Source organism: Canis aureus, chromosome 17 (assembly GCF_053574225.1).
Source record: "Canis aureus isolate CA01 chromosome 17, VMU_Caureus_v.1.0, whole genome shotgun sequence".
In the NCBI taxonomy this organism is placed as follows: Eukaryota; Metazoa; Chordata; class Mammalia; order Carnivora; family Canidae; genus Canis; species Canis aureus.
Genome location: NC_135627.1, coordinates 27,954,724 through 27,974,419, shown reverse-complemented (window position 1 = coordinate 27,974,419; position 19,696 = coordinate 27,954,724). Strand labels below are relative to the sequence as shown.

General features: G+C 36.9%; 1 long non-coding RNA gene across 2 annotated transcripts in view; it reads left to right on the top strand.

Moving 5' to 3' along the window:
• LOC144287486 (uncharacterized) overlaps nucleotides 1-19,696 on the top strand; it is a 104,254-nt gene that overhangs the window by 22,170 nt on the left and 62,388 nt on the right. The window contains exons 2-4 of one of the 2 annotated variants that reach the window (XR_013355270.1): nucleotides 581-719; nucleotides 3,485-3,630; nucleotides 17,557-17,661. This is a non-coding gene — a long non-coding RNA (uncharacterized LOC144287486). The remainder of the gene's footprint in view (nucleotides 1-580; nucleotides 720-3,484; nucleotides 3,631-17,556; nucleotides 17,662-19,696) is intronic. The other variant, XR_013355271.1, reaches the window with a different exon arrangement.

Below are 19,696 nucleotides of genomic sequence, written 5' to 3'. Positions count from 1 at the left end.
ATTCCATTTGCCACCTAGCAACCAGGATGAGATATATCTTACTATCTCTATTTCTATATCTTTATAATAAATTATATTTAACATGACTTACATCAGATCACTTTCTTGCTTCAAACTCTTCAATGGCTTCCCATTTCATTTAGTGTACAATCCATGCCCTTCCCCCTGGCCTATAAGGCCCTTCATGATCTGGTCTTTGCTCACTTCCCTAACTCATCCTCTTACACTCTTTCACTTGTTTACTATGGTCCAGACACATTGGATTATTCCAGTTTTTAAAATATGCCCTGAATGTTCCTCCCTTAAAGTATATTCATGGTCTCTTTCTTTACCTGGAACAGTCTACATCAGACCTTTATACGGCTATTATCTTTTCACCATTCAGATCTAAGCTCAAATATAATTTCTTCAGAGAGGCTTTTCTTCAGAGGTTATTCTGATCATTTGGTTTGTGTCATGTACTCTTTAGCTAATTATCTCACTTGAATATTCACAGCATTTACCACTACTCAGAATTACATATTAAAAAAAAATCAAGAATAAAACTTAAGTCACTCTTATTATCTGCTTTCTCTACCAGGATATGAGCTTTGGGAGAACAGGGTCTTTGAGCAGTGAAGACTGGAAAGCTAAGAAAGACCTCACATTATGTTTTGTCTCAACATTTTTAAGGTCCAGTAGAATTGGATGTGAGTTCTATGAATAGTTGTATGTATTGGGTAAGTTACCGAACTTCTTTAATTTTTCTCATTTGACAGTAGTAGTAAAGATAATAATACAGTGTGCTTCATCAAATTATTGTCAGCATATTAACTGGGATATGTAAGCAAGGCGATTGGCCTTTTGCCTGACATATCATGTGTTGAATAATAGCTTAAATGGAATAATATTAGTGTTAGCTGATTTGAATAATATGTCACTCATTTGTCCTCTCCTCCCTCTGCCAAACAATAATTTACCATTCATCCATGGAAAAAAGTGCCTTTGTAAGAGCTGTGGGATCTAGCACCAAATGGCACATGACCTGGGAGGAGTCATGCCCACCTATACATCAAGCAATAGACAAATAGAACTCAGCTGCAGCTGTGGACCTTACAGTGGTCCATGAATGGTCTTCAGCCCCTCTTGGCTATTGTATGGAAACTCCTGGAAAACATTCTTTTAGGTAATCACCCACAAAAGAACCTTTGTGGAAGTCTTGGTTTTCAGTAGTGAAGTTCCATCACACCATTAGAGAAAAAAATGAATTGGATTCATTGGAGAGGGTAAAACTAGTAGTTTTACTTTACTTACATCACCTGCCCCCAAGGTGACACAGCTTATGGCCAAGGGAAAACTTCTCAGATCTAATAGATAAAATAATATCAGAAATAAGAGTGGAGATATTATCACTGATACCACAGTAATAGGAAGGATTATAAGTGAATACACCAACAAATGAGATAACCTAGACAGAGCAGATAAATACTAGGAACATACAACTTACCGAAACTGAATCATGAAGAAATAGAAGAGCTGAACAGTTTACAATTATTAGTAAGGAGATTGAATCAGTAATCAAAAATCTCCAAATAAAGGAAAACCCAAGACCAGATGGCTTCCCTTGTGAATTCTACCAAACATTTAAAGAAGAATTAATGCCAATCCTCAAAATCTTCCAAAAAGTTGAAAAGGAAGGAAAACTTCCAAATGTATTTTATGAGACCAGAATTATTCCAATACCAAAGCCAGATAAGGGTATTACAATAAAATTACAGACCAATGTCCCTGATGAATATACAAACAAAAATTCTCAACAAAACATTAGCAGACAGAATTTAACAATAAATTAAAAGGACCATAAACCATTATCAAGTGGAATTTATCCCTGGGATGTAAGGACAGTTCAACATATACAAGTCAATAAAGGTGACACGTTACATTAATATAATAAAAGTAAAAATCGTATGATCATTTCAATAGATGCAGAAGGAACATTTGACAAAATGTAATATCCTTTCATGGCAAAAACTCAACAAACTGAGTACAGAAGGTAATACCTCAACATAATAAAAGCCATATATGATCAACATCATACTCCCTGGTGACACTCGGAAGTCTTTTCCTCTAACATCAGGAAAAGACAAAGGTACGCACGCTCAAAACCCCTGTCTAACATAGAAGTTCTAGATAGAGAAATAAGACAAGAATAAGAAATAAAATGCATCCAAATTTGAAAGGAAGAAGTATCTTCCTTTTCTATATATAAGATCATAATATGACTATATATAGAATGACTATAAGATTATATATATATATATATATATATATATATATATATATATATATAAAATCTTGAAGACCCTACCAAAAAAATTAGCCAAATTCTGTAAAGTTTCAGGATATAAAAAAATCAACATGTAGAATCAGTTGCATTTGTATACACTAATAACAGAATCTCTGAAAAAGAAATAAAGAAAAATGACCTCATTCATATTAGCATAAAAACAATAAAATAGACTTAGGAATAAACTTAACCTAGGTGAAAGATCTGAAGTGATATATTACTTAATAGAAAACAGTATGGAGGTTTTCCCAGAGATTAAAAAAAATAACTAGCCACTGAAGTCTACCTCAGAAGCTAATAATACACTATATGTTAATTAATTTAATTTAAATAAAAAAATAGAACTACCACATGATCCAGCAATTCCACTTCTGTGTTTATATCTGAAGAAAATGAAACCAGAATCTTGAAGAAATATCTGCCCTCCCATATTCACTGAAGTATTATTCACAATACCCAAGATATGAAAGCTACCTAAGCATTCATCTACAGATAAATGGATAAAGAAAATATTATCTATCTATCTATCTATCTATCTATCTATCTATCTATCATCTATCTATCTATCTAATGGAATTTTATTCAAACGTGAAAACAAGGAAATTTTGCCATTTGTGACAACATGGATGGACATTGAGGGTATCATCCTAAGTGAAATATGTCAGAGAAAGACAAATATTGTATAATATTTGTGAAACCTAACATAGCTTAACTCATAGGAATATAGAATAAAATGATGGTTGCCAGGGCCTGGAGGGTGGGGGAAAAGGAAGATATTGGCCATAGGAACTTTCAGTTATATGACAAATTCTGGAAGTCTAATGTACAGGGTAATGATTATTGTTAACCATATTGTATCATATATACTTGAAAGGTGCTAAAAAAGTAGATTTTAAATATTCTCACTACAAGAAAGAAATGGTAATTATGTGATGGAGTTGTTAACTAACCCTCCTGTGGTTATCATTTCACAGTGTATAAATGTATTGAATTGACATGGTATGCACCATAAACTTAGACAATGTTATATGTTAAGTATATCCCTCTGAAGCTAAAAATAAAATGACATTTGAAAAAAGTTAAAGGATAGAACTTGGTTAAAATTTGGTGTCAACTCATAAGTGACATTTCTGAGGCCTCTCATTTTTTTCTTTCTAGCACAGTGTTTCTAACTGGAGAGGAAAAAGAAGTTTGTTTATTTGTTCATGAAGTGTGAGAGAGTAGAAAGGCAAAGATGAACTACCATCTGTCTTTGCCCTTGGATGGATCTACTTTCTCTCTTTCACTTTTTTGAGACAAGTCAGGTATGAACACAGAAGGAGAATCAGGAAACAGAACAAACTAAAATCCTGTTTTATTTACCATAGTGTTAAATGTGTACTGTTGTTGCAATTCATGAACTCTATACAATTTAGTCTACTCTCCATGGACAATTGGCCATATTATAAGCAGAAAACCTGAGATGGAGACAAAAAGATGGTCAGTTTGTCAGTTCAGGACTGGTGTTTGGCTACGTTTAGTACACAGGATTTTAGTTTATCAGAAATTGTAGACAAGCCTTTCCCACCAACCGAATAACCCTCTGCTGTTTACAAACAATTGCAATTTGGAGTCCCATTTAATATGTTCATGAAGACAAACAGGAAGGGGAAGAAGTGAAATTCTTAAGTCTGCAATATAAACAATTGCCCAATGAAAGGATGTAGACCGTTAGAGCCAGTTTCTCTCTGGCCCTCACACTCTTCCGTGCTCTTCTTTTCCTGGAATTAAACCAGAAGGAAATTAATCTGGTTAGCAGGAATTTCTCTTGTTTAAAGATTACTTAAAAGAAGGATTAAAAACTATACAAAATATTTCCTTGTGTAACAGCATAAACTGAAAATATCCAAGTCTCAATCAGCACTTCAACTATGTGTAACAACTCTTGTTGGAGGGGTCCACCATGGAGAATGTTTTAATCTAGGAAGAAAGAAGGACTAGATTAGCTGGAAGTGTCTAACCTTACAATTCACAATAAAAAATCAACTGTATAATGAACTTTGGCACCTCCAGATTCAAGAAAACATAAGCAATATGCAGTAGATTCTCCCTTTGGTGCCTATGTTTCTCTCAACTAAAAAGTCAATGAAATCTTTAGTTTGATACATCATCAGGAGACCCAGCTTTACCTAATTTTAGATTTCCCCTCTCATTTTGTCTAAATTCTGCTGATTCTCTTCTCTATGTTTCTTGGTCTTTCTGTGGAACATTTCCTTTCCTTTCATAAGAACTTCACAATGGGTTCTTAGGTAGGGCACGGAATGGAGAAGGGTGCAGGGGATCCGATCCCAGCTGCTTCCTATGTGGATTTTCAGCTAAATCACTTAATCTCTGTGTTTCATTTTTCTCGCCCTACATGGGACTTGACTGAGAACTTCATGGGGTTGAAGTGTAGATTCCAAGAGTTAATAAATGGAATGTGTTAAGAAAGGTTTCCAGCACTTAGGAATCACTATGTACATTTTAGCTGCTATTTCCAGTGGAGGATTGGGTTCAATTTCGCCTGCATTTATTCACATTTCACTTTTATTAACAGTCTTTTCAACAGTTTTCTTGAAGAAGTTGTATTCAACATTATATTCTTCCAACTGCCTTTACTAATTATTTACTACTCAAGTACAGTGTCTGTACTGGATCATCATCATCATCAGTCCAACAACCATTGCCCCTCTTAACTTATAAATAGAATCCGGTTTCCTTTTGGGGGGAATTCTCTCTGCCCTACCTTTAGGTACAATTTGGCAGATGATGCTTTCTTCCCTTCAAGTCTGATTGGGAATTCTTGGAATTCTGAGAATCTGAGTAGTGGGCAGAGTGACAAATGGAAAATAGCTGGACCTATGCATTCCACCTGTAGCACCTTGGTTGAACTTCTCAAGTAGCTCCTAACTTCTACTCTAAACACTACCTGATTGCTATCTGAATTTTCCTTAGTCCCGAGGGCTACTCCTTGTAGTCATCCTATATTCATCCACCCAAGCTGGCCAGAGTAAATGTCTTTTACTTGAAAGGTCGAGAATCCAGTCTGGTACAGGTCCTTCCTCTTAGTGCTGCAGCTCTGCTCTCTACCCACATACCCTGATGTTTTGCTCTGTTGCATTTCCGTGGCTCTGTGTTCTTTCCCACTGCAGCCAGTTGCAAGCATATTTCATTCTACTATATTTGGCAGAAAGAATTGTTTCTTGATTAGTATCTGAGTGGAAAGTGGTTTCTCAGTTGAGCAAAATTGTCAAAGCTGTGCTAGACTTGTTTATAATGGCCTGCTATTTCCTCAGCCTCTTCTACAGGAAGCTGCGGAGGTCCTTGCTAGATAATGAGTGGGTATGTTATGGTCATATACCATGTGACCACACCATCTGGCTCAGGGATGTGCATCTACCCCAAGGCAGCAAGTCCATGTTTCAGCAAGGCAGAAACTTATGACTTGCATGGCCTGGCTCAAAAAATATGAAGAGAGCCAATCAGATCCATCTCAGGAATTTAGAATTGGGAAACAGACCTGCCCAAGGCAGTTAACCTTAAGGACATCATCACAATCATGTGTGAAGAGCTGCTATTGTGTAGGGGGTGCTGAAGTACTCACTTGGAGAAATGTGCAAACTGATGCAAGAAGGGCATCCTTGCAAGAGGGGCAGATGAATGAAGCAGTCTAGCAGAAAAAACAGAAATGCATGAAAATGTGATCCCAAGGGGGCGATAGGGACCTTTTGGTTTCTGATGGCTTTTCTTGTCTGGTTCCTGGCTTTATAGCACTGCTGTTATCAAATTTCTGGATTCTTTATATCTCCTTAAAATATTACGTCTTACTACGTTTTTCCCTATGATATGTGAAGCCGAATGTTTCCTGCTTAAAGCTGATACAATGACACTTCCTATTTAACATCAATAATTGTACTCTTGAGCAGTAGGAGGTCAAGATTATTTCCATTAAATAGCACTGAAATTTTCTTGTTCTTTTTGTTGCTTTTTAAATTAAATTATTGGCCTTGCACACACCCCACCCCTTCTTTCTAGACTTCGTCTTCATTTTATTGTCTAGCTAGTAGTGATCTGTATGAAGATCCACTACACAATTAGGCATTGGAACATATGGTCAGTGTAGCTCACCAATTCTATGTGACTATTCAAGAGTACCATAGTTCAATTAGATGTTTAAAGCTATTAAATTTTTCCCATTAGAGAAAAAGATAAATTTGAGTTTTCAATGGATTGTGACAATTGCTTCACTCAGATGTAATGTGACTATCCCCACCCCCTCTTTTGTAAATGTCAATTCCCTTTAAAAAACATTGCAGAAAATCTTTTAGGATTTCTTAGAATCATGCTGTTAAAATAATACAATGATTGTTCTTCCCCCCCCCCAATTTTTATTTAAATTCTAGTTAGCATACAGTGCAATACTGGTTAGAGGAATAGAATTCAGTGATTTATCGCTTACATACAACACTTACATACATCACTTACATACAACATCACTTACATACAACATCATACAGTGATCATCATCACAAATGCCCTCCTAATACTCATCTAGCCTATGTCCCACCTACCTCTCTCCATCAACCTTCATTTTGTTCTCTATCTTTAAGAGTCTATTATGGTTTGTTTTCTTCTCTGTCTTGTTCTCCCACCCATATATTCATGTTTCATTTCTTAAATTCCATATATGAATGAAATTATATGGTATTTGTCTTTCTCTGATTGATTTATTTTGCTTAGCATAATACACTCTAGCTCAATCCACGTCATTGCAAATGGCAAGATTTCATTCTTTTTGCAGGTTGAGTAATATTTTTATATATATATAAATATATATATATCATCGAGCACAGTCACTTTGTCAAACAGAAGGAAAGGGTATTCACAGGAGGTAGCCTCTCTCTGCACAGGGGGAGGGCGGGGGGGGGTTTCAAATGCACAGAAAAAAAAGTCACCTGGTCACACCACCCAGCAGGTGTGCTTTAGGATGATGTGTTGAATATTCTAGAGTCTTTTTTTTTAATAAATTTATTTTTTATTGGTGTTCAATTTGCCCAACATACAGAATAACACCCAGTGCTCATCTCGTCAAGTGCCCACCTCAGTGCCCACCACCCAGTCACCCACACCTCCTGCCCTCCTCCCCTTCCACCACCCCTAGTTTGTTTCCCAGAGTTAGGAGTCTTTCATGTTCTGTCTCCCTCTCTGATATTTTCCACTTATTATTTTTCTCCTTTCCCCTTTATTCCCTTTCACTATTTTTTATATTCCCCACATGAATGAGACCATATAATGTTTGTCCTTCCTGATTGACTTATTTCACTCAGCATAATACCTTCCAGTTCCATCCATGTCAAAGCAAATGGTGGATATTTGTCATTTCTAATGGCTGAGTAATATTCCATTGTATACATAAACCACATCTTCTTTATCCATTCATCTTTCGTTGGACACCGAGGCTCCTTCCACAGTTTGGCTATTGTGGACATTGCTGCTATAAACATCGGGGTGCAGGTGTCCCGGCATTTCACTGCATCTGTATCTTTGGGGTAAATCCCCAACAGTGCAATTGCTGGGTTGTAGGGCAGGTCTATTTTTAACTCTTTGAGGAACCTCCACACAGTTTTCCAGAGTGGCTGCACCAGTTCACATTCCCACCAACAGTGCAGGAGGGTTCCCTTTTCTCCGCATCCTCTCCAACATTTGTGGTTTCCTGCCTTGTTAATTTTCCCCATTCTCACTGGTGTGAGGTGGTATCTCATTGTGGTTTTGATTTGTATTTCCCTGATGGCAAGTGATGCGAAGCATTTTCCCATGTGCTTGTTGGCCATGTCTATGTCTTCCTCTGTGAGATTTCTGTTCATGTCTTTTGCCCATTTCATGATTGGATTGTTTGTTTCTTTGCTGTTGAGTTTACTAAGTTCTTCATAGATCTTGGAAACTAGCCCTTTATCTGATAGGTCATTTGCAAATATCTTCTCCCATTCTGTAGATTGTCTTTTAGTTTTGTTGACTGTATCCTTTGCTGTGCAAAAGTTTCTTATCTTGATGAAGCCCAACAGTTCATTTTTGTTTCTTTTGCCTTCATGGATGTATCTTGCAAGAAGTTACTGTGGCCGAGTTCAAAAAGGGTGTTGCCTGTGTTCTCCTCCAGGATTTTGATGGAATCTTGTCTCACATTTAGATCTTTCATCCATTTTGAGTTTATCTTTGTGTATGGTGTAAGAGAGTGGTCTAGTTTCATTCCTCTGCATGTGGATGTCCAATTTTCCCAGCAGCACTTAATGGAAGAGACTGTCTTTCCTGCTTTGTCGAATATTAGTTGACCATAAAGTTGAGGTCCACTTCTGGATTCTCTATTCTGTTCCATTGATCTATGTGTCTGTTTTTGTGCCAGTACCACACTGTCTTGATGACCACAGCTTTGTAGTACAACCTGAAATCTGGCATTGTGATGCCCCCAGCTATGGTTTCCTTTTTTAAAATTCCCCTGGATATTCGGGGTCTTTTCTGATTCCACACAAACCTTAAAATAATTTGTTCCAACGAGTATTCTAGAGTCTAAGGAGCCGGACCTCTCGTCATAGTCCTCCTCGGTGTACAGGGACTGCTTGGCCACGATGGGAAATATATATATATATATATATATTCATTGGTTGATGGATATTTGTTTTTTTTTCATAGTTTGACTATTGACAATGCTGCTGTAAACATTGGGGTTCTTGTACCCCTTCACATCTGTATTTTTGTATCCTTTAAGTAAATACCTAGTAGTACAATTGCTGGTTCATAGGGCAGTTTTATTTTTAACTTTTTGAGGAAATGCCATGCTGTTCTCCAGGGTGACTGCACAAGTTTGCATTCCCACCAACAGTGAAAAGAGTTCCCCTTTCTCTGCATCCTCACTAAAATCTGTTATTTTTTGTGTTGTTAATTTTAGCTATTCTGACAGGTATGAGGTGGTGTCTCATCATGGGTTTGATTTGCATTTCCCTGATCATGAGTGATGTTAAGCATTTTTTCATGTGTCTGTTAGCCATCTGGATGTCTTCTTTTTTTTTTAAGATTTTATTTATTTATTCATGAGAGACATACATTGAGAGAGAGAGGCAGAGACACTGGCAGGGGGAGAAGCAGCCCCCATGCAGGGAGCCTGATGTGGGACTCCATCCCTGGACTCCAGGATAATGCCCTGGGCTGAAGGCAGGCGCTAAACTGCTGAGCCACCCAGGGATCCCCTGGAGGTCTTCTTTGAAAAAATGTCTATTTATGTCTTCTGTCCATTTCTTAACTGGATTACTTGTTTTTTGGGTGTGGAGTTTGCTAAGTTCTTTATGGATTTTGGATACTAACCCCTTTATCAGATATGTCATTTGCAAATATCTTCTCCCATTACATAGGCTGCCTTTTAGTTTTGTTGATTGTTTCTTTCCCTGTGTAGAAGGTTTTTATATTGATGAAGTCCCAATAGTTCGTTTTTGCTTTTGTTTTCCTTGCTTCTGACAATGTGTCCAGTAAGAAGTTGCTCTGGTCTAGGTCAAAGAGGTTGCTGCCTGTGTTCTCCTATAGGATCTGGATGGCTTCCTGTCTCACATTTAGGTCTTTCATCCATTTTGAATTTGTTTTTGTGTAAGGATCCCCTATTAGCTAGTATCTTGTTGAGAGTTTTTGCATCTGTGTTCATCAGTGATGTTGGTCTATAATTCTCCTTTTTGGTGAGAATTTGGTGAAGTCTTTGTCTGGTTTTGGAATTAAGGTGATGCTGGCCTCATAAAATGAGTTTGGAAGTATTCCATCCCTTTCTATCCTTCAGAACAGCTTTAATAGAATAGGTATTATTTCTTCTTTAAACGTTTGAATGAATTCCCCTGAGAAGCCATCCGGCCCTTGACTTTTGTCTCTTGGGAGGTTTTTGACGACTGCTTCAATTTCCTCCATGGTTATTGGCCTGTTCAGGTTTTCTATTTCTTCCTGTTCCAGTTTTGGTAATTTATCGATTTCCAGAAATGCATTCATTTCTTCTAGATTGCCTAATTTATTGGCATATAACTGCTCATAATATGTTTTTAAAATCGTTTGTATTTCCTTAGTGTTGGTTGTGATCTCCCTTTTATTCATGATTTTATTAATTTGAGTCTTTTCTCTCTTGTTTTTAATAAGGCTGGCTAATGGTTTATCTATCTTATTAATTCTTTCAAAGAGCCAACTCCTGGTTTTGTTGATCTATTATGTAGTTCTTCTGGTCTCTATTTCATTGAGTTCTGCTCAAATCTTTATTAACTCTCTTCTTCTGCTTGGTGTAGGTTTTATTTTCTGTTTTTTCTCCAGTTCCTTTAGGTGCAAGGTTAGCTTGTATATTTGAGTTCTTTCCAGTTTTTGGATGGATGCTTTTATTGTGATGTATTTCCCTTTCAGGACTTCTTTTGCTGTATCCCAAAGATTTTGAACAGTTGTATCTTTTCATTAGTTTCCATGAATCTTTTAAATTAAATCTTTTTAATTCTTCTCTAATTTCCTGGTTGACCCACTCATCTTTTAGTAGGATGCTCTTTAACCTCCACGTGTTTGAGTTTCTTCCCAATTTCTTCTTATAATTGAGTTCTAGTGTCAAAGCACTGTGGTCTGAAAATATGCAGGGGACAATCCCAATCTTTTGATATTGGTTGAGACCTGATTTGTGACCCAGTATGTGGTCTATCCTGGAGAAAGTTCCATGTGCATTTGAGAAGAATGTGTATTCAGTTGCATTTGGATGCAAAGTTCTGTATATATCTGTGAAATCCATCTGGTCCAGTGTATCATTTAAAGCCCTTGTTTCTTTGATTATGTTGTAATGTGGTGTTGAAGTCTCCTACTATTAGTTTATTATTATCTAAGTATATCTTTACTTTGGTTATTAATTGATATACTTGGCAGCTCCCACATTAGTTGCATAAATATTCATGATTCTTAAGTCCTCTTGTTGGATAGACCCTTTAAGTATGAGATAGTGTTCCTCTTCATCTCTTACTACAGTCTTTGGGATAAACTAATTTATCTGATATGAGGATTGCTACCCCTGTTTTCTTTTGAGGATCACTTGAATGGTAAATGGTTCTCCAACCTTTCATTTTCAGGCTGGAGGTGTCTTTAGGTTTAAAATGAGTCCTTTGTAGACAGCAAATGGATAGGTCTTGCTTTTTTATCCAGTCCAATACCCTGTGTCTTTTGATGAGATCATTTAGCACATTCATGTTCAGAGTAACTATTGAAAGATATGAACTTAGTGTCATCAAAATATCTATTCAATACTTGCTTTTGTGGATTATTTCTTTGGTATTCCTCTTTTTTTACAGGGTCCCCCTTAATATTTCTTGCAGAGCTGGTTTGGTGATAATATATTCTTTAAGTTTCTGCCTATCTTGGAAGCTCTTTATCTCACCTTCTATTCTGAATAAGAGCTTTGCTGGATAAAGTATTCTTGGCTGCATGTTCTTCTCATTTAGGACCCTGAATATATCCTGCCAGCCCTTTCTGGCCTTCCAGGTCTCTGTGGAGAGGTCTGCTGTTACTCTGATATTTCTCCCCTTATAAGTTAAGAATTTCTTATCTCTCGCTGCTTTAAGAATTTTTTCTTTATCTTTGGAATTTGTGAGTTTCACTATTAAATGCCGAGGTATTGAATAGCTTTTATTGATTTTTTGGGGGGAACCTCTCTATCTTCTGGATCTGAATGCCTGTTTTCCTCCCCAAATTAGGGAAGTTTCAGCTATGATTTATTTAAATATGCTTTCTGGCCCTCTGTTCCTCTCAGCGCTTTTCTGCAACCCCAATTATACGTAGTTTCTTCCTTCTGAGGCTATCATTTGTTTCCCTTAGCCTTTCCTCAGGGTCTTTCAATTGTTTTTCTCCTTTTTCTTCAGCTTCCTTTCTTGCCATCAACTTGTCTTCTATGTTGCTCAATCTTTCTTCAACCTCATTAACCCTCATCATTAGGACCTCCAGTTTGGATTGCATCTCATTTAATTGATTTTTAATTTTGGCCTGATTAGTTCTAGATTCTGCAATCATGAAGTCTCTTGAGTTCTTTTTTTTCCAGAGCCACCAGTAGCTTTATAATTGTGCTTCTGAATTGGCTTTCTGACATTGAATTGTAATCCAAATTCTGTAACTCTGTGTCAGAGAGTACTGTTTCTGATTCTTTCTTTTGGGGTGAGTTCTTCTTTCTAGTCATTTTGCTCAGTGCAGAGTGGCTGTATGAGTGGGCTGAGTCAAGAATATCAACCACGACCTAAGTAAATTTCACCTTAGATGATTCTGATGAGGTCAGAGACCAGGAAATGAAAACGAAGATCAGAACAAAATAAAACAAAAGGACCACTAAAGTGAAAAACAAATGTTAAAGCAAAGTAGTAAAAAATAAAAGGCCAAGAATCCTAAAGAAGAAGAAAAAAAAGAAAAAAGAGAAGAAGGATAAAAAGGGGGCCTGGGAGATGGTGGTGGTGATGATGTTGTAGTGGAGGGAGAATGTAGTCTACCTGAGGGGCCCTAGGGGGTTATCCTCTTGGTTCTGCATGTATTAAGTTCTGTCTGTTAGAAGATGCTCAGTCCCAAATTTATATAAACCAGCAAACATATTGTAGAAAGCCCCACATCGACCATCCAAACATAAACGAGATAAAAGAGGCCTGCAGAATGGGAATAAGAGAGAATATAATCTCACAGAATGAACCAGCATGGTATTACACTTGGTTCTGGGTACATGCTGGTCATGTTTTAGAAGGTACTAACTTCCACCATTGTAGAACAAAATGAGGTAGAGAAAACAAAAAGCACAAAACATACCTCGTATATCTCCCAAAAATAAATTGACTATGTTGAAGGGAATCTAGAAGTGGAACATATGTAAGATGTAATTATAGAAATATGAAAATAAAAAAGGAAGAAACTTAAAAATGAAGAGGTGGTAAAATATTATAGTTAAGGTGGGAAAAGAGAAAAAATATTAGAAACTTTTAGTCTGATATAAAAATGAGTTGTACTGGAAAAAGGCGGGGGGGTAGGGAAGAGGGGAGACTCTCTAGTTCTATATACTGTAAATCTTTTGATTTCCCCTTGAGCTTTCCAGCCCTGCTTGATCAAGAACTTGCTCTTGCCCTGTCCTTCCAGCTGGTCTTCTGGGGAGGGGCCTGCTGTGCTGATTCTCAGGTGTGTGCACCTGGGGGAGCTGCCCCAACCCCGGCCGGATGCTGGGCTCCTTGGGAGCTGTTCACCCCTTGAGGCCCCTGTTCCCTGGGGCCCCGCTCTGTTCCAGGCACAGGGTGACACCAAGAGGAACATCACTGGCGGCGGCCAGCTCTCCAGCGGGGAGTCAGTTCGGGCAGTAACTACCGCAGCTCCCAGTCCACACTGGCCTGATGCTCTGGGGGCGGGGGGTGCTGACCTGCACAGCTTGGGGGCGCCCGGCAGCAGGAGTGTCCTCGATGTCCTGGGCCCTCCCTGCCTCCACCTGTCCCGGGGGCAGCACAGGATCCTGGCTGTGTACCCTAATGCCCTGGGATCCAGGGCCTGTGCTGCTGGAATCGTGCTCCCAGGCCGCGGCTCTGGAAGGCAGCAGGGCGCAGCCCCCTCCTCCCTGAGCCGCGCCTGACCCCCCAGCTTCTCCCGAGGCCCCGCCAGGTGCGCTCCAGCCCTTTACTGAGCTCAACGGAGGTGTGTGAGGTGCTTCCCCCCCAGGTGCACTTCCTCTATTAGTGACTACGGGAGACTGGAGGCTCCACTGCCCCTCCTGCGATCCTGCCCGAGCTCCCTGCTAAGTGCCTTTCCATCCAGGAAGGATCTGGTGCAGATTTCTTAAAGTTCCCGCTTCTCCAGGCCAGGCTTTCCTGTCCCCCGGGAGGCTTTCCCCGAAGCTGGCCTTAGCCTGGCTCCTCGAGGGGCCCCTCCCCCACTGGTTCCTTTTTTTTTTGTAATTTTTCCTGCTTTCCTACCTTGTTAGAAGCAAAAACCCTTCTCTCTGTAGCATTCCAGCTGTTCTCTTGTTAAATCTCAGGTTGGATTCGTAGGTGTTCAGGATGGTTTGAAAGTTGTTACTCTGTGTGATGGGTGTAATGATATCACCATTTTCCATATGAATCGGCTCTGACCGAGGGTGGAGAGATGAGGCGGTGGGATGGGGCAGCGGGGGCTGACCTGGGGTGCGGCTGTGGCTTCCTTCCTCCCCTGGCTACCCAGCTGCAGAGAAGGCTGCATCCTGAAATTTGTAAGAAGCTATCTCTACAATATATACCACAAAATGGCCACCAGCAGGTAAATTTGTGTTCTTTAGAGATCCAGATGGAATGGCCGGTAAATGGCTGAAGTTCCCTACAGGGATATTTGGGAAAATATTTTAGGAAATGCTATAGAAAACCTTTCAGAATAGCAACACACAATTTTCAAATTGCCAATTATGGCTAAAGGGACTGTGACTCCTTAGTGGATAGGAAATTTTGAGCATCTTAATTGATGTATAGTTGGTTCTTTAGGAGAATTAATGCACCTTCACCATGATAGAATTCTCAATTATGCCCTGTGGGAACTAGGTTAAGACTAAGAAATCCCAAGCTTTTGTCTGCAAAATTCAGATGCACTTATGAAAATAATATACTATTTTGAATAGAATTCTTATAATTTCATTGTATAAAGTTTGAGAAACTCAGAAAAGATCAAAGATAAAAATAACTAGATTCTGTTCCCTTTCTCCAAAAAACTATGGTTAATATTTGGATGTATGTTTTTTAGTGCTTCTATCATTTTCTTTATGACATATAGGTGCTTCCAATGTATGTCATTATCAAATAATGGCAATTTAATCATCTTCCCTATGTAAGACTAGTTCTTTTTTAAAAAATCTTTTTACATCATATGTAATTTTTAAAAAACTGCTAATGTAGAGAATAATGTTAATAGGGGTAATAGTGGGTAATAGTAATAATTGTTTCTGACTTTATTGGAAATATTTCTGTCATAATCAAATGTGACATTAACTATTGTTTGAGATAGATATCATTTTCTATCTCCTCTGTCTAGATACTCCTTACTATATTAAATAATTATCTCTTGATTCATAGCTGATATCTTATAAATGAATGTTGAATTTAATCACATGTATTTCAATTTCTATTAATATTGTCTATTTCATTTCATTTTTGATGCAATAGACTATATCAGCAGATTTTCTAATATTTAACAATTATTCTATTATTGGGGCTAACTATACTTTTCTATTGTATGTTGTTATACTAAGATAGTAGTGGGTTTCATGGATTTGTGAAGATTTTACTCTATGTATAATTTAGATAGTCTTGTAGTCGTATTTCGAATAGCATATTTCGGAACCTTTGTCTGGCAAGAACATTTTCCATTGTTGAAGTAGTTTAACCAAGCATCACATATTAATATTATTCATTAATACCTAAATACTCTGATTAAATTCCGTAGCTACAGACTTATTTTACTCAAACTTAACATTTTCTAATGATGTTTAACTAGATTCCCAATTTTCCCAAAGAATATTTAGTATAATCTTAGATAACTAAAATTCTGTAGAATGTTCTTCAGGAAATATTAATTTCCTGTTTTCCTGTGGGGGTATCTTTTATGATGCAAGGTTCTCTAAGGAAAGAAAGATGGTTTCATCTATTTTTGTGTGCCTGATTTAATTAGCACTGTAAATTTAAATAGCACTGTAATTCTTGACTCATTTAATTTGCTGATAAGCATATGTGGGAAGAATAAAGTTTTGTGTTAAAGACACTTTTATGAAAACATTGCAAGTACTATCCTGGTTATAGTTCTGTTTCAGTTTTCTAATACTTCTAGAATAAATTCTGATCTTCTGTATCTTTCTCTGAAAATAATTGATACTAAAATATTTCAAATGCATTAACATAGAACTCTATTAATGTTCCATTATAACTAAGAAAAAACTCTTGTAGTTGTATCTTCTTTCAAAGATCTACTGCAGCATTTGCCATTTATTTTGTTTTAAATAATCTCATTACAAGTTTGTGTATTGAGGGCACCTGGGCAGCTTAGTTGGTTAAGCAACTGTCTCTTGATTTCAGCTCAGACCATGATATCAGGGTTGTGAGATGGAGCCTATGTCAGACTCCATGCTGGGTGTGGAGCCTGATTAAGATTCTCTCTCCCTAAAAAAAAAAAAAAAAAAAAAAATCTCTCTCCCTCTCCCTATACCCTTCTTCCCCAACCTCTCTCCCTCTCTTAAAAAGAGAGAGAGATAGAGAGAGGAAGAAGAAGAAGAAGAAGAAGAAGAAGAAGAAGAAGAAGAAGAAGAAGAAGAAGAAGAAGAAGTTGTTTATTTTATTAGTCTTTTTGATTAATCCTTTTTTTTTTCCTGGCTCTTGAATTTACTTTTCAATTCTATTGTTATTTTGCTCTGTAATTTATTAACTTTTGTCTTTTCATTATTTCAGGATATTTTGTTCTTTACTTTCCTAATTTTAGTTGAATTCTGATATATCTTGATTATTTCTTATAAATGAAGGATTTTAAGATTATGAAGTATTGTTTCTTACAAATGAAGGAACCTAAGATTATGCATTCTGGGTATTATTTAAAAAATTCCCATAGGCAAGTAGCGTTCACACTTTATTATTTTAAAAGTAGTCTTAATTGCAATATTGCAGAGTTTATTTTTTCTTTGATTCAAAATTATTGGGAGTTTAGAAAAAAATATTTTCATGTGAAACAATTTTTTAAACTTTAGTCATAAAGTTCTGATTTTAATTAATTCAGTGGCCTTGAATTTTCTTTTCAGGTAACAATGGACTAAAATAAGTGCCTCCTTATTTTAGTTTGATGTGACAATATTTTTGGCCATAGCACATACACATCCATTTACTTCATCTTCAACTTACTCTTTTGGGACTTTGTTATTAATAGTCCTATGTCCTGGTGATTTTCAAGTCTATAAGGAAATGGATAATAGCCCTTTTTCAAAAAAGATTGAATAGCCCATCTTAGATCATTCTAATTATTGCAGCAGCTTCTTTAAATTCTTCTGCAGCATAATTATCTATATAACTGTGAACCTTTTATATCCATCCCTTATTTATTCTCATTTATTTCACAAGTACTTGGCATATTGTCTTCAAAGATAGCTACTGTCCAACTATCCTTCTGTCTAACTATACCTTTAGTAATGTGACTTTACCACTCCTTTTATCAAGACATGAAGTCTCTTCCCCCTCTCTTTGATCTGTGCTGGTCCTGTGATCTGCTATGACCAGTGGAATGCAACAGATGTGACATTGTGTGACTTCTGACCTTAAATGGTAAGAGGTTTTGGTGTTTCTATTTCTACCCTCAGGAAGATGCTCAGTCTAGACAACCATATGATAAGGGCAGATTACAACTACAGATTAAATGGGAAATAGGTGCAAGGATTAGAGCCCCATATATGTGAATGTGCCATCTTGGACTGTCCAGGCCCAATTATGCCAATGTCATTTGGAGCAAGAGCCAAGTTTTCTCTTATAAATCTCACTCAAGTTCCTGACCTGCAGAATTATGAGCAATAAAATGGTAGTTGTTTTGGCCACTAAGGCTTGGAATAGAGCCATTAATAAAACAGAGACAAAAAACAGGTAGGTATAAGGCATTAAAGGTATAAGGAAAGAAATAATGTAAATTTTGATTGTGCCAATTTTTAAGGCAGTTTAATTTATTTGTTCTGAATTGTGTATCTTGGCCTTCTATGTTATAGTAAAATAAAATTACCAAATTAAAAAAAAAAACAAATAGTAAGGGAATGACAATTCCATATTTTCTATATCTAAGAAAAATATCACAAATTGAGGAAACGACTAACAAATGACAGCCCTACAAAATGTGGCATCAACATGCTATACAAAATCTGTGGTCTTTTCTCATGAGGAAAAAGCTAGCTTTGGAGTAAAGTATAATATTTCAAAGAAGATATGTACATCAATAAAGGTTTTATTGTTTTGATTCTTCCCTTCCTTCTTTGCTTCCTTCCATTCATCCTTCCTTTTAGTGTATGGGCTGGCCATATATAAAAGAAAAGAACTCAAAGTACCAAAATGGATTTTTGGTCCTGTTCCTTTAAGTAACTAAATTCCACATTTTGATTGGTTGGAAACGATTTCCTACCTCACTGTCACCTCTGACAGCCACACATGGGAAGTTGTGTCTTTATTTATTTATTTTTATTTCTTCCATTAGTGTCTAAATAGCAGCAGCTTGTACTGAATTACTTCAGGGATAGTCTCTCCTTCTTTCAAAAGAAAGTCATTCATTAGGGTGCCTCACCTTTACCAAGAGACATGTTCTCAGCTTCATGATGGCTGGCAGCCAGAGAAGCAATTTCCTTTCTTTTAAAAGGGGTTGGAAAGCATCTGATTGTATCAGGAAGAGGTATTTCAGTTTTCAAGGTGAAAGGACACTTGCTTCTTTTATAGATAATGGAAGAAATAAGATACATTAGTGAAAGGCAGAGGGCATACCAATTAAAAGTATCCAGGAAGGGCAGGGCATAGTCTGTCCACATGTTATCTCAATGTAAATTAGCAGAGCAGGTAATAATACCAGTTTTCTCCTTTACAACTTAAATAATTCAGATTTTAAGACAGGTGTTTTAAAAACATTTTTGTCTTTACCAGAACAATTGATAATACAATATTTATTCTTAAATTTTGTTTCCCTTTCATAGACTAATATTTAATGTACAGAATTATTTAGCATGCCAGGAAAAAAAGCCCTTTCCATTTAACTTATTTTTACCCTGGCCTTTAGAATTCTGTTTAAGAGAAAGAAAACATGAAGTTTCCTAGAACTAGTGGGTGTAAGAATAGTAGCTATTGAAATTATCTGTAATTGTTATGAATCTAAGAAAAAACAACATAAAGGAAAACCCACACAGGTATTTAATTAATATTTATTGTCTACCCTTTCCCACAAATTCTTTCAAGCAACGCTGTTCAATAGAAATATGTGAGCCACAACTATGAGCCACCTGTGTAATTTTAAATTTTCTGGTAGGCATACTTGAAAAAAGAAAACAGCCAAAAGAAGCCTGCAATGTATTTGATTTAGCTTGATATACTCAAATGATATCACTGCAATAAGCAATCAATATAGACATTATTCATGAGATTAAAAAAATTTTAGGTGAGTGTAGTTGACACATAATGTTACATTAGTTTCAGGTGTACAACATAGTAGTTCAACTTTCCTATATGTTATGCTCTGCTCACCACAAGTATAGCTACATCTGTCACCATGCAACACTATTACAATATCATTAGCTATATTTCTCATGCTGTGCCTTTTATTCCTGTGATTTTTTTA